The following is a 6,403-nucleotide window of genomic DNA, read 5'->3' as shown; positions in this document are numbered from 1 at the left end:
CTTTCCTTTTCTTTTTTCCTATTTTCCCTTCATCCAAACAATTTGAGAGAAAATAAAAATACATTTAAATTCTTTCTTTTCCTTCTTATTTTCTTTTTTTATTTTCATCATTCCATCCAAATAAATCCTAAGTGTTTTCTAAAAGAAATAACTGAAATCCCTACAATGACCTAAGACTATTTATAAACTTCCTATGTTAACTCACAGTTGCACTTTAGTGTGTCATTTTCAGCATTTTTGAATTATACTCACAACCTTTCCCGCACTCTTTGTTGATAGTCAATTAGAAACTTTAAAATTAATCGGCCTATCAAATAAATAAATAAATAACACCTTAAGCCTAAATATACAGAAACACTTATTTCTTTATATTATTTTTTCTAAAAATAATAATATCTTTTGCCTTATAATACTTATTAAATAAATAAATAAATCCTAACTCTAAAATTTATATTTAAGGTGTTTTGTTATTTTAATTTTTAATAATAAATTAATTTTTAAAAATATTTTACTTTTTATTTTCCTCAAAACATATTATTTGTAGTCTCATACATTTTCCTAAAAAGGCTTATTTTTCAATAAATAATTTTCCAAAAGAATAGTATAAAAATCATTAGCTTACATAAAAAAACTCAACTATTAAATTTGTTATTTGTTCCAAGAGTTTTTGAAACGTTGATTTGGGTCTCAACGTAAGGTCTAGGTCCCTGGATGTGGTGACGTCTGATCTCTTTAATGCCGTCCAAGTTCCTCGTGAGGAGGTGGGGGTGGTACCTGCAAAAGACTCTGATACTTAAGTTAGCAAGGGTTTTAGGCAGATTTCTAGTAGATTGGAGCGTGAGTTATACCTGGGAATGCTAGTGTATTTATAGTAGAGTAGATAACCACCTTCGTTGGAGTAGTTCTATCTTTTCTGATAGATAAGCGTTTCCTTTATCTTGGGAGTTTGTTGGGATCTACCTTCTAGATGAGGTAGAGATAGTAGGAGAAACTTACGGAGGCATTTACTTGTTAGGTCAAGTAGAGTTGGACCTTTATGTCGTTGTCCGACCTCTTTAAAGAGGTCGAGCTTATCATGAAGTCTACCTTTATTGGTGGGCCTTTTTGTGTTATTGAGCCTGGTTTCATTCTGTTGGACCATGGTATGAACAATGTCCCTGCTTGAGTCTGTTCTTTTTATGGGTATGGGTCAGGCTCAAGCATTCCATGACTTCTGTTATGGACGTCGGGTTTTAACCATGTCGGTACTGCCCGACGTATTTTAGCTCTTGTAATCTTGCTCCTACCCAATTACACCCGAACTCTTGGGTTTTTGTGAAGATGTACGAGCTCCTATGTTGGGAGTTAAGTGTCGAACCCTCTTTAAACATTTTCTTTTATCTTTTCGTTGCGACGAAGCCTTACAGTTCTTCAAATAAGTCGGAATAAATATCCCTCCAAGTTGTACAAGGTCGGAAGATATTTTCTACTTTTGACGAGTCTTTCCATGATTTCAAGAACCACTTTTTTAAGATCCGAGCTACTGACAATACCTGACCTTTCTTTCTTCCTGAAAACCAAGAATCCCCTTTTCCTCTATACTGACAAGACAACCTCATAATTGATAAAGTTGACTTATCCAAGTTAGATGACGTAGAGAGGGGTGTGGTAGATTTTTGGTTGGATACTTGGGGTCAAGCTCCCCATTTGGATACAAAAAGAATTTTGGGAGATCCCAGCCTTCTGAAGTCCGAGCTTGGTAGCTCCCTCTCCTTTTCTTGTAAATCTTATTTTTTTGTAGTTTGTTGTTTCTGATTGTGTTCTGCTTTGTTTTGTAGAAAGTATAGCTCTCAAGTATGCTACAAAACTTCTCCGCAACACCAAGAAGGCGGTTGTAGCTCAGAACCTCCAGCGGCAGAAAGAAGCTGGAGCGGGCTCTTCGCAGCAGGAGGTCGTGAAGACCGTCCGATCTTCTCCTAGGAAGCGATCGGAGTTGGATCCTTCTGATCCGAAAGCTGTTATTCCTACTCCCCTCTCTCACCTTATTCTCTTTAATATTTTATAAATTTCCTTATGTGGGGCTGACTTCGAGTAATCGGTCCTTATTAAGTTACTTCTACAACTCTGCTTTTGTTCCGACCTATTTTGAGATCGCTTTGTACATAACTTCTTACATTAAATTGTACATCGTCACTTTATCTTGCCGACAACTTTAGGTCGGGCAATAATTTTTGCGGTTTGTCGAGGTTAAATTAGTACGTTTGAAATAGAAAACTTTTAAAAGGAAATAGACCAGGAATCTTTTATTAATGCTTAATAAATTCCTTTACAGGGCTATTTACTAAAGTCTTGGGTGCCCCTAGCCCTTGCACTGGTGCCTTATTAAAAAACCCTTTTTATTGGAAAAAAGAGTGCACCTAGGTATAAGGCTTTTAGCTACAATATCTTTTTAGGTTACAAGCATGCCAAGACCTCGGGAGCTCCCCCCCTTGGAGGTCGGACATCTTATAAGAACCTTTGCCTAGGACCTCTACTACCTTGTAAGGTCCTTTCTAGTTTGCAGCTAGATTTTCTTCACCTGACTTTTGTATTCCAATGTCATTTCGAATTAGGACGAGGTCATTGGTGGTGAAGTTTCTCTTGATCACCTTTCTGTTATATCTTAGAGCCATCCTTTGCTTTAGATATTTCTCCTTAATCTGAGCTCTTTTTCGGACTTCATAAAGGAGGTCTAGCTCTTCTTTCTGAGCCTGGATTTTAGCTCTTTCGTTGTAAAACAAAACTCTAGGTGATTCTTCAGCTACTTCTATGGAATCATTGCTTTCATTCCAGATGCAAGTTAGAAGGTGATTCTTCCGTTATACAATGTGGAGTGGTTCGATAAGCGCATAACACTTGAATAAGCTTATCCACCCAAGCTCCTTTCACATCTTGCAATCAGCGTTTTAATCAGGCCAATATGAATTTGTTGGCAGTTTCGACTTGTCCATTGGCAAGGGTGTTCCACGGATGTTAACTGGTATTTTATTTTCAGGTCGGACACCAAGTTTCTGAAGGTCAAGTCGATAAATTGAGTTTCATTGTTCGTAGTGATGGAGTGAGGAACCCCAAACCTTGTGACAATATTCTTATACAAGAATTTCTGACTTTTTTTAGCAGTGATGGTTGCCAAGGGCTCTGCCTCAATCTATTTAGTGAAGTAGTCAATTCCTACTATGAGGTATTTGATTCGACCTGGTGCTTGGGATAATGGTCCAAGAAGATCAAGACCCCATTTTGTAAATGGCCATGGTGAGGTAATACTGATAAGCTTTTCAGGGGCACCACATGGAAATTAGCATGTTTCTGGCAAGGCGGACACATTTTGACAAACTCAGCCACCTCTTTCTGTAAATTTGGCTAGAAAAAGCCAGCTCAGATCACTTTTTTTGCTAGTGATCGAGTTCCTTGGTGGTTTTCACATATGCTATTATGTACGTCCTCCAAGACTTCCTTTGTACTGGATGTCGGAACGCATTTTAAGAGGGGTATTGAGATCCCTCTTTTGTATAGGATATTGTGAACCAGTGTATAGTTTTGCGCCTCTTTTACGAGCCTTTTGGCCTTCTTTTCATTCTTGGGGAGCATGTTAAATTTGAGGTAGTTGCCTATGGGGGTCATCTACCCTAAATGTTGATTGTATACAGTCAGTACTTCCTCTTCCTTTGATATGGATGGTGTTTGTAGAGTCTTTTGGATGAGACTTTGATTGTTGCCTCCTGATTTGGTGCTGGCTAACTTTGATAGAGCATCAGCTCGGGCATTGGACTCCCAAGTTATATGTTGGACCTCACTTTTTGAAAAGTGTGTTAGTCGTTCTCGTGTCTCATCCAAGTATTTCTTCATAGTGGGGTCTTTAACTTGGTAGGTGCCGTTAATTTGTAAAGTTATTACTTGCGAATCGCTGAACACTACCACCTTTTCTGCCTCCACTTCTTTAGTCAGCTTCAAGCCAGCAGGTAAAGCATCATATTCTGTTTGGTTATTAGAAGCAGAAAACTCGAACCTTAAGGATAGTTCTATCCGAGTTCCTTGATCGCTTTCTAAAATGATAGCATCTCTGCTTTTAGATTTGTTTGATGACCCATCTACGTACAGACTCCATGTAGTAGGGTTTCCAAGACTTTTGGTGTATTCAACGATGAAGTCGGCAAGATATTATGATTTGATGGATGTCCGAGTTTCGTATCTTAAATCGAACTCAGACAGTTCTATAGCCCATTGTAAAATTCTCCCAGCTAAATTCGTTTTTTATAGGATATTTTTCATTAGTTGATTAGTGCAGACTTTAATGGTATGGGCTTGGAAGTAGGTTTGAAGCCTTCGGAATGTAAGAACAAGGGCATAAGCAAACTTCTTTATCTTTTGATAATTCAGCTCTGCTCCTTGTAAGGCTTTATTGATGAAGAAGATAGGTTACTGCCCCTTTTCGTCATCTCAGACCAGGGCTGAGGCTGTGGCCCGACCTTCAACTGATTGGTATAACACGAGTTCTTCCCCTTTTTCAGGTCGGGTAAGTATGGGTGATTGCCCCAAGAATGCCTTGAAGTCTTGGAAGGCCTGTTCGCATTCTGGAGTCCATTCAAATTGCTTCCTTTTCCTTAGGATTGAGTAGAGAGGAAGTGATTTCAAGACTGAACCTGCTAAGAATTTGGATAGAGCCACTAACCTTCTATTCAACTGTTGGACTTCTTTGATACAAGTCGTAGCCTGACATTTGTCAGGGTTTGCTTCTATGCCTCTTTGAGTCAATATGAACCCTAAAAATTCCCCATCTTCCACTGCAAATGTGCATTTTTAGGGATTTAATCTCATTTCATGCTTCCTTATAGTGGAGAATACTTTTGTGAGGCCGGACAATAGTGTTCCATCATCTTTAGTCTTAACGAGCATGTCATCCATGTATAGTTCCATGAGTTTTTCTATGTGAGAGAAAAACAGTTTATTCATCAATCATTGGTAGGTAGCTCCTGCATACTTCAATCCAAAAGGCATATGTGGCAATAGTTTGCCTTTGGAGTTATGAATGGGGTCTTTTCCTGATCTTCCTTGTACATTGGGATTTGATTGTATCCTGAGTAGGCGTTCATAAAGGACAGGTATGTGTAGCCTGACGCTAAGTTGACCAAGGCATCTATGCTGGGGAATGGATAAGGTTCCTTAGGACAGGCTTTGTTGAGGTCGATAAAATCAACACACATTCTCCACTTTTCATTTTGCTTTTTTACCAATACCACATTGGCTAGCCAAAGCGGATACTTCACCTTTCTTATAAATCATGCTTCTAGCAAAGACTGTACTTGCTCTTTTACGACTTGTGTTCGCTCTAGTCCGAGCTTTCTTCGCTTTTGATGAACAGTTCAAAAACCTGGGTATACAGAAAGGCTATGGCACATCAGGTCGGGATTGATACCGGACATGTCAGAGACTTTTCAGACAAAGAGACAGAAGTTTTTCCTCAGTAATTCAACGAGTTTTTCCTCAGTAATTCGACACTTAGTGTCCTTGACCTAGCACCCTTTCTGAAGGTGGTGTATAATGAAATGTAATCTAGAGGTCGGATTGGTGCGTCTCCCAGTCCAAAAAAAACTATCCGAATATACCCTTAGATCCTTTTGCTCTAACCCGAGTTTGTTAAAGGCGGATTTTAATAGGATATCCGTCGAGCTACCTAAATCTACCAAGGTTTGGTGGAGGTTAGCATTTGTTAGGATCACAGTTATCACCAGTGGGTCGTCGTGCTCGGGTACTATTCCTTGAACATCCTCTTTAGTGAAGGAGATAGTGGGTAAGTCGGGCGATTGACTGTCCTCCCCGACTTGATATACTTCCTTTAGGTGTCTTTTTTGTGAGAATTTTGATATTCCTCCTCCTGCAAATCCACCATTAATCATGTGTATATATCGCTCGGGGGTGTGAAGAGGGTGTTCTGGTCATCTTCCTTCTTCATCCCTTCTTTTCTTTCTTGGGTTGTCCGACATGTCTGCCAGGTATCTATCAAGTTGGCCTTCTCTGGCCAACTTTTCGATGAATTTTTTTAGGTTGTAACATTCATTAGTGGAATACCCGTACAACTTATGGTTCTCACAATATTCAGTCCGGCTTCCAGCTTTCTTATTCTTAATCGGACGGGGAGGCGGGAGTTTCTCTGTGTGGCATATTTCACTGTAAACATCGACCAAGAAAACCCTTAGAGGGGTGTAATTGTGATACTTTCTAAGCTTTTCTACATTTTGCTCCCCTTTCTTCTTGGATTCCCTTTCTTTGTCCCGAGTTTGATAGTAGGACAAGTTAGATCGCGAAGAAGGTTCCCTAAGTCAGGAGTTTTTCTCCATGTTGATGTACTTTTCTGCCCTTTGTTGAATTTCGTTCAGAGAAGTTGGGT

This window comes from Arachis hypogaea, chromosome 2, assembly GCF_003086295.3.
Source record: "Arachis hypogaea cultivar Tifrunner chromosome 2, arahy.Tifrunner.gnm2.J5K5, whole genome shotgun sequence".
NCBI classification, from domain to species: domain Eukaryota; kingdom Viridiplantae; phylum Streptophyta; class Magnoliopsida; order Fabales; family Fabaceae; genus Arachis; species Arachis hypogaea.
The sequence above is the reverse complement of the archived record's forward strand: the minus strand, read 5'-3'. Positions refer to the sequence as shown.